Genomic DNA, 17,685 nt, shown 5'->3' with positions numbered 1-17,685 from the left:
GGTGCCACTTTCTGTTTTCATTGGCACATCTTCTGCAAAGTACACACAGTACTGATGTGTCTAGAAATGGGCCCCTTTTAGACAGACCACCCACTAGCTCTTCCTGCAAGTTCTCCCTCGTTTGATGGCAATTACATTCTGTCAGTTGTGTGGGTGAAAAACTTCAGGCTGATCCTTTGTACCAGACCTGCAGTAAATTCTACTAATTCTACCTTCAGAATACATCAGGAATTTAACATGCCCCTCTTCAACACCTTAGTTTATCTTCTCAACCTGACTTGTAGCTTCGTTGTTGGTTTTCTGATTTTGCCCCAGATCCTAAACTCCCTCTCCAATTGCCATTGCCATTTTCAACATAGAAACCACAGTGATTCTGTCAAAATGCCCACGTGATGATGGGTAGCATTTTGTCTCATTCATGGTAAAAATCACTACTACTAATTCCCTTAGGGAAAGTTAGCCAAAATCTTTTTTACCGTCTGCATTCATTTCTTAATATCCGCTCCTTATCCCTGCCAAAAGTTCATCTTCATTAGCGCTTATTTCTGCAATGTTCTTTCCTCACTTCAGATAACTTATCCATGGTTTTAATTACTCTTACCCTGTGTTTTTATCTCCTTGCCATGTATTTTCATCATACACTACTAACATTGTTGAACATGTAGTTTCTCTTACTGATTCTCTGCACTTCACCTTTAGTATGCTAACTTTAAAATGTCAAGGAATTTTGTCAGCTTGTCACAACCCTATCCAAAGAAGCTGGACCCATGCCTGGCCCAGAGTAGGTGTTCAGTAAATATCTGGGTACATAAACCCTTGAAGTCCCATACAACTTAAATTCTGCAATTAGTGGCATGCATGTTGGGAGTGAAGAAAGGTTAAAAAAAAGAGACTACTGATGTGAGAGTACTGATTCACTTCCTCTTAAAGACACATGAACGGATCAAGAGATCCATGATATGGTTTGGATGTGGTTGGTTTCATGAAGAGCCATGGCTAGCGTTAGGAACTGGTAGGAAATTAATTCTATTATGAAGGACTCTCCAAGATGCAACATTTGATCTTTATATCTTATAAAAGGGATGACTAACATTTTCTTTAATAGCATAGCTAAAATGAAAGCTTAGATTATAATTGCACAGCTAGATTTGCTTCACCATCATCAAAGTAAACAGGGAAAAACCCCTTTTCAGACCAAACAAAGGGAAAAAAAGTTTTAAAGTGAGAATATAGTTTTCCTCATGGGCATTGTCTACCTTAGAAACACTACTACAGAACATGCCTGTGACTGTAGGCTTCTAGTTTAGGCCACAAAGATTAGAGATGGGACTTGAGCACCCCCTTGACTTGCATCCTCTGGTCTACTTTAACAAAAACCAGGAGGAAAATAAAGTTAGGCATCAGAAATGCAGAGATAGGTAGCAGGCCTATCAAAGGCAGCTCTGTACAGTGATCTGCCCTAGAGGAGACCCAACAGGCCAGTCCACTGCAGCGGCTTTCAATGTGGTAAGCCTGGGCTTCAGCAGAAATCAGCTTGTGAAGAGCCCTGGCAGCTCTGCCAGCCAAGAGTTGGATCACTGGAAATGGACCTGCCCTGGAGTTGAAGGTCGCCTAGGTCAGAGCCACAGATCTTATTGGCTCTAAGCTGAAAAGCCCTCACTCAGCCCAGCTTCCAAAGTGACCACCACAGTTGAGGAAATGGCCAAGTAGGGTCAGTAACATTGCAGGCAGAACTGTAAATTTCCTGTTGGAGTTGCCACCTGCCTTTACCTGGCCAGCTCTCCTCCCAGGCCAGCTAGGTAATGGAAGTCAACAGGGTGCCTTCCCCAAGGAGGTTCAAACCTTCCTTAGGATGTACCCCATGTGAAGAGATAAATAAGTTTGGGCCTCTTATATTATCAAGCCCCTTCTGTCAGGTTCTATTTGCCTCTCAATCAGAAAACTTAGTTGTAGCTCAGATAGCACCTTTCTTAGGTTCTCTAACAACAACTCTGTCCTTTGTATCTAGCCCACTTGGGCCTCATTCCTTTGTAACCATAGCCTCTACCACCAATGGCTCTACTCCCAACCTGTGTGTACTGATGGTCCTCTCCCCCACTTAATGTTGTATGATTGTTCAGAATTTCTCTACAGACAAACCCAGCTACCTGCAAAAGTTAAGTGGCCTTTCTCCCGGTCTTGGCTGGAATCAGCTTTAAGCCACATCCATCAAACTGTCCCCACAAGCGTCCAGGGGACCCCCACCCCCTCCATTTCCTCTCCTCTATAAAATCCTCTCATTACCTGGTTAATGCTACTCTTAGGATCATTGGTTACTATTCTCACACTGTCTTTTATGCTACAGTGTCTAAGTGTTTACAGCAGGTGATAATGGAACGAACCAAGGCCTTCAGTAACCAGGCAGTCAACCAAATGCTGCTACGGAAATATACTCTCTCCCCACCCAGGAGACAGTGGTTTGAGACATCGCCCCATGTCAGCACGAAGTAGTTCTAAAGACAGATCATCGTCCCTCTACCCCTCCTGGACTTTTGGGATTAATGTAATCCCATACAAATCCTGCTTTATAAAAAACAAAAGGGGGGAATGTTAGGAAACTGGTGCAGTTTTAGCCAGGTGGCCACATGGCTCAACCTCTGTGGTCAAGCTCCACCCCCATCCTAATGGGATTTGCTGCTCCTGCTTCCCTGCCCGCCCTCAGGCAAATTTTTGAAAGGGCCTGTTCCTGAACTGGCTGTCTTGGCTTTTCTCCTGCTCTTTTGGCTCTCTCTCTGCTCTGTCTTCTCTCATTACCTCCTCTCCTCTGTCTCTCTCTCTTATACTCTCTTTCTCTCTCTCTTTCCCTTTGCCGCCCCTTCACTCCAGTCTGTTGGGTGTTCCCCAATAAGCCCTTTCCCTTATTCTGGCGTTCCGTGTGCTTTGCGATGGCTAACATTAATATATAACAGCTAGTAAAAGGCTTCCAGCAAAATAGACTTGCACAGGGTCCATGTGAATTGCAGAATGAAAGCATTGGCAAAGGAGGCCACAGCTACAAACAAAAGGACATTAAATGATTGCGTATAGTAGTCTGAATAACTGCTTATATTGACCAGCTATCTGAAAACAGGACTTGGAAAATGCTACTGATACTCCCTCTACTTCAGTCGCCAGTCATGAATGTAGTCATGGACATACACCAACCCTTAAAAGCTACTTTAATAGTCCGGGGATTTAACTTACATCAGATAGAAGCACAACACAGGGCATGTGAAGGGCTTCAGAAAGTTCACCAAAAATGTATGTTATCTTTTAATTCCATTTTCCACAAATGGTTTGAAGCCCTTCATATATAATACAAGATTGTGATGTGGGTTGGTGTTGGGGTCTTACAAGCAGAGAAGCAGCCAAGTGCTTGCTGTGCCCTGAACTTGCCTCATTCCATACAGAGGCTGCATGCAGGTGCCTTTTGTGCACTATGGAGAATGCTAGCGTGAAGGGGGCACACAGAGACAGAAGACTGGCCAGAAAACCAAAACCATACCATAAACCACAAAACCCAAGCCCACAGCATGCATCCTGTAGGGACTACCCAGGCCTGTCTCCTGTAGTTTTATTCCCTGGCCATGGAGGGCTTGAGAAACCAAAGTGTCTCCCTCAGTCCTGAGTTCTTCCAGGTCAGAATAGATTCCATAGTGATGTTGTGGAGTATCATGGTCCTGCCAGGATATCAGGATGATGGGTCACATCCACAAAATGGAATGATTTACCACCTTTAGCTCCTTTTCAATCTACCAGTGTGAGGCAAGTTACATCTAGCCAGTTGAAGTTGATTACCTCCTTTTAAAAATAACAAAGGTTGTCTATTTTCCAGAATGTAGTTACCACTGGTCAGGGAGAACATATGGTATTTGTCTCTTGGGGGTTGTCTTATTTCACTAAGTATAATGTGTTTTATTTGAATCTACTTTGTTGCAAATGATAGAATTTCATTTTTTAAACTGCTCTGTAGTATTCCATATGCCATAATTTCCTTATCCAGTCTTCAGCTGATGGACATCTGGGTTGATTTCATATCTTAGCAGTTGTGAATTGAGCTGCAATAAACATGGAGGTACAGAATACTTTTTCATAGCCTGATTTCATTTCCTTTGGGTAAATTCTCAGGAGTGAGATGGATCATATGGTAGATCTATATTCAGATTTCTGAGATATCTCCATACCGTCTTCTGCAGTGGCTGGACCAGTTTACATTCCCACCAACAGTAGATTAGGGTACATTTCTCCTCACATCCTTGTCAGCATTGTTGTTTTTTGATTTCTGTATGAGAGTCATTCTAACTGAGGTATGGTTTTGATTTGCATTTCATTGATGGCTAGTGATCCTGGGCATTGTTTTCCTGTGTCTGTTAGGCATTTGAATTTCCTCTCTTGAAAAATGCCGGTTCAATTCCTTTGCCCATTTCTTAACTGGATTGTTTGCCTTGTTGTTGTTGAGTTTCTTGAACTCTTTAAAGATTCGAGATAAAAATCCTTTATCAGTAGAATAGTGTGCAAATATTTTCTCCCATTCAAGACAGTGACATTTTAAAAGTTGGTCAGCACCTGAGTTACTCTGTGTAATCAGTTGAGATGACTGGCCAGTAGTCAGGCTTCATTTCTCCCATTTCCTTGCTGTTTGCTTTGCACAGGATAAATGAGTTTTCCATAGAAGCAGTGCATATCCAGGAAAATAGGGGCACTTGACCTTTCATATTCTTACAAACTGAGACGTCTCACTGAACCGGTTCCAGAGTGTTTAGGTTTTTGTTTGTTATTTATGCGTGTAAGTCATTGGCTTTGGTACATCTGAAACTTTATAATTTTTATTAAATGTAGAAAATGTAGACATTATTTAGTTTTTTTTCTGTACTTTCTGCTTTTTTTTTTCATGGTATATCACTTTCACATGTATCAGGCTACTTAGTTTTCTTCACAGTTAACTTAAGCCTGTTCATTTTTAAATCAGCATTTTTATTTCTGCAATTTTTATTGATATTCCTCAAATTTAAACTTTTTCCTTACACTAATCTGCTTATAACCCTACTAAGTCCATTTTAAATTTCATCAATTGTATTTTCATCTCTTTAGTGTTTTTTTTTTTTTTTTTTAATGTGAGAATCAGAAAGAGATGGCCACAGACAGGAGGTTTGGTTCTGCTGGTTAACTCCCCAGATGTCTGCAGCATGTAGGACTGCGCCAAGCCAAAGCTGAGAGCCAGCAACTTAATCCAGGTCTCACAGGTGCATGGCAGGGACCAAACTGCATGATCCCTAACTCGCTGATGCCCTAGACATGCAGTTGGCAGGAAGCTGGAGTCAGGAGTGCAGCCAATTCTCTAACCCACGTACTTGGATACAGGATGTAGGTGTCTTAACCTGGATCTTAATCACTATGCCAGGTGCCCACCCCCATTCGAGTGTCTATTTCTTTCATGATTCTGTTCAATATAGTTAGCCTTTGCTCTACTTTTGTGAACATATGAAAGGTAGTCATAACTAAATAATTAATTCTGTTACCCTCTTCATTCTTCGATCTGTGTCTACCAAATTACCTTTCTCCTTATTGTAGGTTGTATTTTTCATGCCTAGTGACTTTTTTGAATTCCAGGCATTAGGAATTTTTCTTTACTGAATATTTGTATTTTCTTATAAATTACTTTGAGCTTTGTTTTAATAAATAATAAAATAGTTAAAGCGCATTTGGTTATTTTGAGATCTGTTTCTGAACACTTCTGAACACTTATAGGCAGGATGAAAGCAACTTTTAGTCTGGAGATAATGTTCCACACTACTGAGGCAATGTGGTGGTGTGTCGTGTTTTTGTTTTTGTTTTTTTTTGTTTTTGTTTTTTTTTTTGTTTGTTTTGTTTTTTTTTGGTGCTCTTTTTTGAATTATAAAGAGTCCTTACCTGACTGGTAGGAACTCAGACTAATGTCTATGCCATTTGACATCTTGCTGTTTCTTCCAGATGATTCTTTGGTGTGTCTTGGGTATTTCTGAACACTTGCCTGCTGCTCAGTACTCAGCTGATGGCTTGGTGGGTACGTTGTGTATGTCCCTGGTGCTTCCTCTTCACTGGCACAGAGCCGTATGAAGTTAGAGCTGCTCTGTCCTCCCTGGCTTCCCAGTTCTGCTGCCTCGTAGGAGTAAGGAGTAAGGCCTCTGCGCTCTGTTTGCACTCCCTTTCCCCAAGACTCACAGCCTAGAAACTCTCTAGGCAGCCTTCTGGGGAATCATATGTCCTAGTGCATTTGAATCGATTTCTCAGGATTTAATGCCTGTTTAATGTCGAAGATCTGAAAACTGTTCTTTCATTTATTTTGCTAGCTATTATAGTTGGTTCATGCAGAAAGAAAAAATTCAAATCCACATTTCCCATCTTTTCCAGAAGCAGTTTAAAACCAACAATTAAAGCAGTGTTGATCTATGGTTTGAGTTAGTATTTTAGCATTCACATTACTCAGGTAAAAATAAAATAAAATTTAAAGTAAAGTGTTTTCAGATTGCTTCTTTCCAGAAATGTTTTAAATTTCAATTTTTTCAGGTTTTGGATATTTGCATAGTCTAAATGATATATCCTGAGGATAGAACCCAAGTTTAAATATAAAAAAAATTATATTTTATATGTACCTTATGCATAGAGCCTGAAGGAAATTGTAGACAATAATTTTAATGTCTGCATTTTGACTACCATGAGTCATAGGAAGTCAGGGGTGGTATTTTCCACTTGTGGAGTCATGTACCTGCTAAAAAGGTTTTGGATTTTGTAGTATTTCAGAATTTTTGTAATGGGGATGTTCAACCTGTGCTAGCTTTTCATGTCTTCTTAGTTCATATAAATATTCTAGTTTACCTGGTCTTTATTGATTTTTTTGAACTTTTATTTAATAAATATAAATTTCTCAAGTACAGCTTTTGGATTACAGTGGCTTTTTCTGCCCCCATAACTTCCCTCCCACTCACAACTCTCCCATCTACTGCTCACTCTCCCATTCCGTTCGCATCGAGATTCATTTTCAATTATCTTTATATACAGAAGATCAATTTAGTATATATTAAGTAAAGATTTTAACAGTTCACACCCACACAGAAGCACGAAGTGTAAAGTACTGTTTGAGTACTACTTATAGCGTTAGTTCACATTGTGCAATACATTAAGGATAGAGATCCTACGTGGGGAATAAGTGCACAGTGACTCCCATTGTTGATTTAACAATTGACACTCTTGTTTATGGCATCAGTAATCACCCTAGGCTCTTGTCATGAGTTGCCAAGGCTATGGAAGCCTTTTGAGTTCGCAAACTCTGATCTTGTTTAGACAAGGTCATAGTCAAAGTGGAAATTCTCTCCTCCCTTCAGAGAAAGGTACCTCCTTCTTTGATGGCCCGTTCTTTCCACTGGGATCTCACTCACAAGGCTTTTTTTTTTTTTTTTTTTCCAGAGTGTCTTGGCTTTCCATGCTAAAATACTCTCATGGGCTCTTCCCCCCCCCCCCCATGGGCTCTTTTAATTTAAAACTTCAGTTTAAGTAATTATGGTAAGTGAGTAAATACTGTCCAGACTAATTTTGTCATGTTTTAGAAATTTCATGAAAGCATTAAGTAGCAAGAATTTTTTTCTTCTGGTTTTGCTTATAAAGTTTGATTAACATTAGAGAACTTAAATTCCAGAAAGTAGAAACTGACTACAATATCCACAGAATTGTTATTTCAAATCTTTATCATACATATACAAAATGTTACACACACATTGTTGAAAAGTAAAAATAAGAAATAAGACTGTAACAAGCAGAAAATCAAGCTGAATTCAAAGGGATAGTAGATTAGTAAAACTCAGAGATTCAGTGAATGATTCTGTTTACTCAAAAATCTTTCAAAAATGGATTTGAATGGGAGGAAATTGTCAAATATTTAGCAACATATGGAGCTCTCTCTCTATATATATTTTTTTTTGACAGGCAGAGTGGACAGTGAGAGAGAGAGACAGAGACAAAGGTCTTCCTTTTTTCCGTTGGTTCACCCCCCAATGGTCACTGCGGCCGGCGTACCACGCTCATCCGAAGCCAGGAGCCAGGTGCTTCTCCTGGTCTCCCATGCAGGTGCAGGACCCAAGCACTTGGGCTGTCCTCCACTGTACTCCCAGGCCACAATAGAGAGCTGGAATGGAGGAGGAGCAACTGGGACAGAATCCGGCACCCCGACCCAGACTAGAACCCGGAGTGCTGGCGCCACAGGCAGAGGATTAGCCTAGTGAGCCGCGGCGCCGGCCGTATTTTTATAATTATATATATTCTCAATAATCTTTACCGTTTGCACTTATATTAAAATGTCAAATATTTTTCTAGAAATTAAAAACAGAAATATAAAATAATACTTGCAGTGACATGTGGGAGACATAATTTCGTGTCCCTGCTCTCGGATTCAAGAGGAACAAATTCTGTCTCCCTGATTATTGCACCAACATGGAAAATTTCCTTTTTTCTTGGTGGTGTACTTACTTTGAACTTACCCATTTTGTGAACAATGGAAAGGATTTTAGCTCTCTATCATACAAATTTATACTGTAAGTTCATTTCCTTTACTGTCAGCTTACTTCACTGATTTTTGTATCACATGATAATGTTATTCCAAGTTTCTCCTATATTTATCCCTTAGAAATGTAATATTTCTGGCTCTCTGAAAAACAAACATACAGGTATTGGGCCATTTAGATGTTACCATTTTTCATTAGCTTCAATTTCTTTGTCCCCATCCATAGTTCTATTTTCTATAAAATAATTTGTAATTTAGTTTTAAAAATAAGACAGTAGCATAGATCCTTTTTGTTCTGCAAAGTAAACAGAATAAATTTTCAGGTTACAATGGGAGAGCAAAATTAAACTAAGATAATAACATTATTCGAATATCAGCAGGAACACAATCAGAAACAAGTGATTAATCGAGATACCAATATGCCAGACCCGAGCACCAGACAACTAGCACGATTTTATGAAGATAAAGTCACTTTTAACTTCAGGATACATAAATGAGATGTTGTTAGTATAGTTCTACCCAGCAGTTACTTATTAAAAGTCTAATATTCACTACTGATTACAAATAGAAACCATTTTACAGTGTGCAAATAATGCTTGCATTAAATATTTCACATCATGTAGCTTAATGAGCTATAAACAGAAAGATAAAAGGAATTGCAAAGAGTCCCACCCCATATTACCAAGACCATCATGGAGAGAGCAGGACATGGATTAATTGTCCTGTGATTGTCATTGTCTTCATCACCAAAACTCCTTTTGGTGTCGCTGACATCCTTACACAAGTCTTTCCTTGGGGCCACTACTGAAGGCACAGTGGGTTAAAGCCCTGGCCTGCGGCACCAGCCTCCCTTATGGGTGCCGATTTGAGTCCTGGCTGATCGCTTCAGATCCAGCTCTCTGCAATGGCTTGGGAAAGCAATGGAAGAGGGCCCAAGTCCTTGGGCTTCTACACCCACGTGGAAGACCTGGAGGAAGCTCCTGGCTTTAAATCGGCCCAGCTCCAGCAGTTGTGGCCATCTGGGGAGTGAACTAGCGGATGGAAGACCTTTCTCTCTCTTTGTAACTCTTTCAAATAAATAAAATAAAGTCATCTAGCATTGTAAATATCAAATATGTATTTTGTAATATCCTCTTTAAATGTTAGATTTTATTATGTTAAATACAAATATCCATGTATTTCGAGAAAATAAAGTTCTATAGTATTACACAGTCAACATGCATCTTTGTTAGAGAGATGTGTTTCTTGTAGGCAACAAATAGTTGGGTTTTGTTCCTTAAGCCAATCAGCCAATTGGTGTCTTTTAACTGAAGAGTTAAGTCCATTAACGTTTAATGTGACTATTGATACATAGTGACTTTGCCCTGCCATTTTCCCGGAGATATTTTCTAGTATATGCTTTGAGCTTCCCATGCTCTTTTACTGGTAGGTTTTCTTCCTTTACCTTCTTTCATATTGATGGCCGTGTTTCTGTGTTTCTGAGTGTAGCACATCTTTAAGTATCTTTTGTAGGGCCGGACGAGTGGCGGCAAACTTTCAATTTCTGTTTGCTATGAAAGGTCTTTATTTCACTTTCATTCATAAATGAGAGCTTAGCAGGATATAACATTCTGAGCTGGCAATTTTTCTCTCTTAGTACCTGGGCTATATCTTGCCATTCCCTCCTAGCTTGTAGGATTTCTCATGAGAAGTCTGCTGTGAGTCTGATTGGAGATTCTCTGAGAGTAATCTGACGTTTCTCTCTTGCACTTTTTAGGATCTTTTCTTTATGTTTCACTGTGGAGAGTTTAATTACAACGTGTTGTGGTGAGGATCTCTTTTGGTCATGTTTACTGGGGGTTCTATGAGCTTCCTGTACTTGGATGTCTCTGTCCTTCTCCAAACCTGGAAAGTTCTCTGCTAGTATCTCACTAAAAAGGCCTTCTAATCCTTTCTCTCTCTCCATGCCTTCAGGAACTCCTAGAACTCGAATGTTGGTTTTTTTTAATAGTATCCTGTAGATTCCCGACAATATTTTTTGATTTCTAATTTCCTCTTCTTTTCTTTGGTTTGACTGTATGTTTTCCTGTGCTCTGTCTTCTAAGTCCGATATTCTCTCTTCTGTTTCACTGACTCTGTTTTTAAGGCTTTCTAATGTGTTTGTCATTTGATCTATTGAGCTCTTCATTTCATTTTGATTTCTCTTCACTATCACACTTTCCTGTTCTACTAGTTTCTGCGTTTCATTTTGATTCTTCCTTAAAATTTCATTTTCATGAGAGAGATTTTCAATCCTGTCCAATAAGGATTTCTGTAGTTCAAGGATTTGCTTTTGAAAACTTCTAAATGTTCTTATCATAAATTTTTTGAAATCCATATCTTGCATTTCTTCTATCTCGTCATCTTCATAATCTTGGCTTGGTGTGTTTTGTTTATTTGGAGGCGTCATAGTGTTTTCGTTGATCTTGTTCCCTCGATTTTTGTGTTTGTTGCTTGGCATTGTTAATTCTTCTTCCCTCACTGTGAGTTTTTTTTTTTTTGTAATACTATGTCTGTGTTAAGTGGACTGCCTGCTATTGGAGGAGCCTTGGAGGCTTGAGATGGGTGTGGCCTAAGAGCTCTGCTTGGTTCTTCCGGGTTACGGGTGTGCAAAGGTGACACCCTCAGGTTATGCATGGTAAATCTCTTTTTTTATTTATTTTTTTTATTTTTTGATTCAGGAGATAATACCACACAGCTGACCTGACACCATCAAGTTATTAGAGAACATTGGAGAAACCCTTCAAGATATTGGCACAGGCAAAGAGTTTCTGGAAAAGACCCGGGAGGCACAGGGAGTCAAAGCCAAAATCAACTATTGGGATGCATCAAATTAAGAAGTTTCTGTACTGCAAAAGAAACAGTCAGGAGAGTAAAGAAACAACCGACAGAATGGGAAAAAATATTTGCAAACTATGCAACAGATAAAGGGCTGATTACCAGAATCTACAAAGAGATCAAGAAACTCCACAACATCAAAACAAACAACCCACTTAACAGATGGGCCAAGGACCTCAATAGACATTTTTCAAAAGAGGAAAGCCAAATGACCAACAGACACATGAAAAAATGTTCAAGATCACTAGCAATCAGGGAAATGCAAATCAAAACCACAATGAGGTTTCACCTCACCCCAGTTAGAATGGCTCACATACAGACATCTACCAACAACAGATGCTGGCGAGGATGTGGGGACAAAGGGACACTAACCCACTGTTGGTGGGAATGCAAACTGGTCAAGCCACTATGGACGTCAGTCTGGAGATTCCTCAGAAACCTGAATATAACCCTACCATTCGACCCAGCCATCCCACTCCTTGGAATTTACCCAAGGGAATTTAAATTGGCAAACAAAAAAGCGGTCTGCACCCTAATGTTTATTGCAGCTCAATTCACAATAGCTAAGACCTGGAACCAACCTAAATGCCCATCAACAGTAGACTGGATAAAGAAAGTATGGGATATATACTCTTTAGAATACTATACCACAGTAAAAAACAATGAAATCCAGTCATTTGCAACAAAATGGAGGAATCTGGAACACATCATGCTGAGTGAAATAAGCCAGTCCCAAAGGCTAAGTATCATATGTTCTCCCTGATCCACTTTGACCATGGCCTTGTCTAAATATGATCAGAGTGTTGAACTCAGGGGGCTTCCATAGCCTTGGCAGCTCATGACAAGAGCCTAGGGTGATTACTGATGCCATAAACAAGAGTGTCAATTTGTTAAGTCAACAACAGGAGTCACTGTGCACTTACTCCTCATGTAGGATCTCTGTCCTTAATGTGCTGTACATTGAGGTTAATGCTATAACGAGTACTCAAACAGTATTTTTACTTTGTGTTTCTATGTGGGTGCAAACTGTGGAAATCTTTACTTAATGTATACTAAACTGATCTTCTGTATACATAGAAAATTGAAAATGAATCTTGATATGAATGGAAGGGGAGAGAGAGCGGGAAAGGGGAGGGTTGTGGGTGGGAGTGAAGTCATCGGGGTGGGGGGGAGCCAATGTAATCCATAAGCTGTACTTTGGAAATCTATATTCATTAAATAAAAGTTAAAAAAAATATTACACAGTCAACACAATTAGTTAAGTGAAACAGCCTTTGATGTAAAAAAATAAGTACTTTGGCTGGAAATTCTCACCAGAGCTGACTGATTAAATGTTAGCATCTAATTTTTTCTCTTTATATGCATGGCAGAATGTGTTGTGATTGGAACTGTGTTGTATTCCTATCTTTTGGTCTCCCAATGCCAATGTTTTTAAGAACTTAAACTTTATTTCTCCAGAATTAAAAAATTTATTTAGGGAAATTTTATTTCATGAAACACAAATTAAGTGATACATTGTTATACAAAGTTTATGCCCATGAAATATTCAGATTATCTTTAAAATGTTTAGTTGAAAGGCAGAGTGACAGAGAGAGAGAGACAGAAAAAGATTTTCCATCTACTGATTTACTCCCCAGATGCCTGCACCAGCTGGAGTTGAGCCAGGTCAAAGCCACCAGGAACTCAGTCTGGTTCTCCCAGGTAGGTGGTAGGGACCCAACTCTTTGAGTCATCACCTGCTGCTTCCCAAGGTGTGCATTAGCAGGGAACTACAACGGGAAATAGAGCCAGGACTCAAATCCAGGCTCTCCTACACGGGATTGGGGAATCCCAAACAGCATCTGAACTGCTGTGCCAAATGCTGCCTCAAATGATCTTTTTTTTTTTTTAATTTTATATTTGACAGAGAGAGACAGAGAGAAAGGTCTTCCTTCAGTTGGTTCACTCCCCAAATGTCCACCACAGCCGGCACTGCGCTGATCCGTCGCCAGAAGCCAGGTGCCTCTTCCTGGTCTCCCATGCGGGTGCAGGCGCGCAGGGACTTGGCCCTCCTCCACTGCCTTCCCGGGCCACAGCAGAAAGCTGGATTGGAAGTGGAGCAGCTGGGACTAGAACCCGGTGCCCATATGGGATGCTGGCACCACAGGTGGAGGATTAGCCAAGTGAGCCATGGTGCTGACCCCCATCCTTTTTTTTCCCAAATGATCTTTTTACAGGACTTTAATGCCCAAACCTAACCTCTTGACCACTGTCTACCTCAGTCCATAAGTAGCTGTTTTTAAATAAAAATTTCCTTTGTTTTTATTGCAATGTTTTGTTTGCATTATACTGTGTGACATTTTTTATGTATAGAATCTTTATTATTTTTGCCATTCTGGGCACCCAGATTGCATATCTGAGCTGATTATGTTCTCATATCTAAAATAGAATATGGCAATTGTTTTACCAACTATTTGTCACTAAGAAATCAAAGAAAACATTATTAAGCTGGAAAGAAAAGGACTTCTAAGGTTTGAACTAATCATTAGATTAATTACATACAGTCTGTGTTTTTAATCATTAAAAAATGGTGGCTTGTGAATTTTCTAAATATTAAGGCATCAAAATAGTGCCTATACAAACTCTGTCTCTTTCTTATAATCACAGGATTTACTCATGCTTAATGAACAATTTTCAAATGTTTCTGTACTTCAGGGATGTGATATTTTTATAGGCAATTTCCTGAATGAAATACAATACCTGAAGCAATTTCTGAAATGTTCAAATGCCTTCTTTTTAAGTATTCTGTTCGGTTCCCCAAGATGGCTGGTTACTGTGTAGATGCAGCAACTGTACCTGCCCAGAGTCAAAACCCAAGGATCTTATGGACATCCATGTAGTTCATGATACATTTCTCCATCTTACAGATGTTTAATAGTGATGACAGCTTTGTATCTAAAAAGTAAGTATATGTATAAAATTTGTTTGCAAAATATTTGTTTTCTTTATCTGCAGTGACAAAATGCTCAGTAAATAATTCTTTATTTTTAATGTGCATACATGGACCAATGTGTTGAGGTGTTCCATACCTACTCTAACAAATCTAGGTGATATGACAGTGACTTTGTCTGAAATTGCTACATTTGATTTCCTGTAATATAGACCCAAGCTTACTCCAAGTAATGGCATAGTTAATTAAAACTGTATTTATGATATTTTATACTGAACTTCAGATTAATAAAATTGGTGCAGTATATCAAATCACCATTTTGTTATGATGAAAATAGTAAGAATGAGATGTATACTCATATGCAGGAGGAACTAAAAAAGTTCATAGAAAATATAAGGAAAAGGTAAGCTTATTTTGGTGCAAGACATTTGAAATCCATGTGTAGTTTTTCAATAACATCCACTATCCATGGACTTTTTGAAGACTCCATATATGCATTCAAAAGATTGAGGAAGCTAAAGATGCATTGATCCTTAGAAGATTCCATAAGTGAACTGGTGAAAGAATGGGAAAGAACCACTGGAACACTGATGCAGTTGAGTGTAATTTACCTCAACTGGAAGAAAGGCACATCTCCTAGAATGACAGAATATTTTCACATGACTTTGTTTTGAAGTTTCTGAAAGTTTGGGTGTTGATACTAGATTTGCTGCATTGACCATTGTAACAGTCATATGTTTCAGCACATTGTTAATATTCTTTTGTTATGTTCTGAGGGAGGGTATAAAAACTTAGATTTGGGCTGGTGCCGTGGCTCACTTGGCTAATCCTCTGCCTGCGGCGCCAGCACACTGGGTTCTAGTCCCCACTGGGGCGCCGGATTCTGTCCCAGATGCTCCTCTTCCAGTCCAGCTCTCTGCTGTGGCCCGGGAAGGCAGTGGAGGATGGCCCAAGTGCTTGGGCCCTGCACCCACATGGGAGACCAGGAGGAAGCACCTGGCTCCTGGCTTGGAATCTGCGCAGTGACCCGGCTGTGGCGGCCATTTGGGGGGTGAACCAACCATTCTTTCTGTCTCTCTTTGTCTAATTCTGCCTGTCAAGAAAAAAAAAAAAAATCTTAGATTTTGGTTTTTCTTGCCCCCTATTGTAGTCTATCATGTCCTGCTGAAAACCTGGCTTTGTGAGCCTCCAGTTAGTTGTCTGTCTGGTTAGGGAGTTCCATTGTTTACACTTTGAATTCCTAATTCCACTCAAAGTGTTTGGAGAAGTGATTGTTCACAGTGGAATGATGTGGCAGCCAATTCTGAAGCCTGCATAATTGTGTTTCTAGAACCCTGTCTCCATTGCAGCCGATTTGCATGTCCTGTGTATCCACTATTAGGTGTTCTGAGAGAATGGCTGTTCTGGGATCACCAAGGTGACCAGAGGCAGGAGGGAACAAGAGGATCTCAGGGTAGGTGATGAGGGGTCCATCACTGGGCCTCCCGTTCTGAGCCTGTAGTGGTGACAGTGCAACTGTGTTTGCACTTGAAGTTTCCACATGTTAAAAATCACCTGTAAAAAAAAAAAAAAAAAAAAAAAAAAGGGCCGGCGCTGCGGCTCACTAGGCTAATCCTCCACCTTGTGGCACCGGCAAACCAGGTTCTAGTCCTGGTCGGGGCACCAGATTCTGTCCCGGTTACCCCTCTTCCAGGCCAGCTCTCTGCTGTGGCCAGGGAGTGCAGTGTAAGATGGCCCAAGTGTTTGGGCCCTGCACCCCATGGGAGACCAGGAGAAGCACCTGGCTCCTGCCATCAGATCAGCACGGTGCCCCAGCCGCAGCGCGCTGGCCGTGGCGGCCATTGGAGGGTGAACCAACGGCAAAGGAAGACCTTTCTCTCTGTCTCTCTCACTGTCCACTCTGCCTGTAAAAAAAAAAAAAAACACACCTGTCACCAGATATCTGGGGCATGAATGTTACGTAAAGAGGTTTTTAACTGTTTACTATTAATTCAATTAGCATTTTTTCTTAATAATTAACAGACTCCGTTTTGATTCCTCTCCAAATATCAATATTTACATTTAAGGAAATTCTTTTAATGATGGTAGAAACATCAATTAGGAAGAAAAATAATATATGCTTGTGAAAGTAATATTTGAAGAGAAAGTAGAAATAGTAGTCTTAAATATTATCAGTGAATTCCTTAGAGAAGTTATATGTTGAATAAAGATTTATCAAAAAGCTCTTTTACAAAATCCTTGATTGTCCAACAATTATAAATATTTTAAAGCCAGCCAGTAAGTTTTACATCGTCAAATGTTTTTTGTTTTTATTTTTGAAGTTGTTTTTTAAATTCTTTTTTTTTAAGATTTATTTTTTTGCTGTTTTTTTTTTTATTTAGTATAAATTTCCAAAGTACAGTTAATGGATTACAATGCCCCCCCCCATGATTTCCCTCCCACTCGCACCCCTCCCATCTCCCGCTCCCTCTCCCATTCCATTCACATGAAGATACATTTTCAATTATCTTTATATACAGAAGATCGATTTAGTATATATTAAGTAAAGATTTCATCAATTTACACCCACACAGAAAAACAAAGTATAAAATACTGTTTCAGTACTAGTTATAGCATTACTTCACATTGGACAACACATTAAGGACAGATCCCACATGAGTAGTAAGTACACAGTGACTCTTGTTGACTTAACAATTTGACACTCTTGTTTATGGCGTCAGTAATCTCCCTAGGCTCTAGTCAAGAGTTGTCAAGGCTATGGAAGCCTTTTGAGTTTGCTGACTGATCTTATTTAGACAAGGTCATAGTCAAAGTGGAAGTTCTCTCCTCCCTTCAGAGAAAGGTACCTCCTTCTTTGATGGCCCCATTCTTTCCACTGGGATCTCACTCACAGAGATCTTCCATTTAGGTCTTTTATTTTTCCCCAGTGTATCTAGGGTTTCCATGCCTAAAATACTCTCATGGGCTCTTCAGCCAGATCTGAATGCCTTAAGGGCTGATTCTGAGGCTAGAGTGCTATTTAGGACATCTGCCATTCTATGAGTCTGCTGTGTATCCCGCTTCCCATGTTGGATCGTTCTTTCCCTTCTTGATTCTATTAGTTAGTATTAGCAGACACTAGTCATGTTTGTGTATTCCCTTTGACTCTTAGACCTATCAGTGTGATCAATTGTGAACTGAAATTGATCACTTGGACTAGTGAGATGGCATTGGTACATGCCACCTTGATGGGATTGTATTGGAATCCCCTGGCATAATTCTAACTCCACCATTTGGGGCAAGTCCAATTGAGCATGTACCAAATTGTACACCTATTCCCTCTCTTATTCCCACTCATATATTTAAGAGG

This window comes from Oryctolagus cuniculus, chromosome 14 (assembly GCF_964237555.1).
Source record: "Oryctolagus cuniculus chromosome 14, mOryCun1.1, whole genome shotgun sequence".
Lineage (NCBI taxonomy): Eukaryota > Metazoa > Chordata > Mammalia > Lagomorpha > Leporidae > Oryctolagus > Oryctolagus cuniculus.
The sequence above is the reverse complement of the archived record's forward strand: the minus strand, read 5'-3'. Positions refer to the sequence as shown.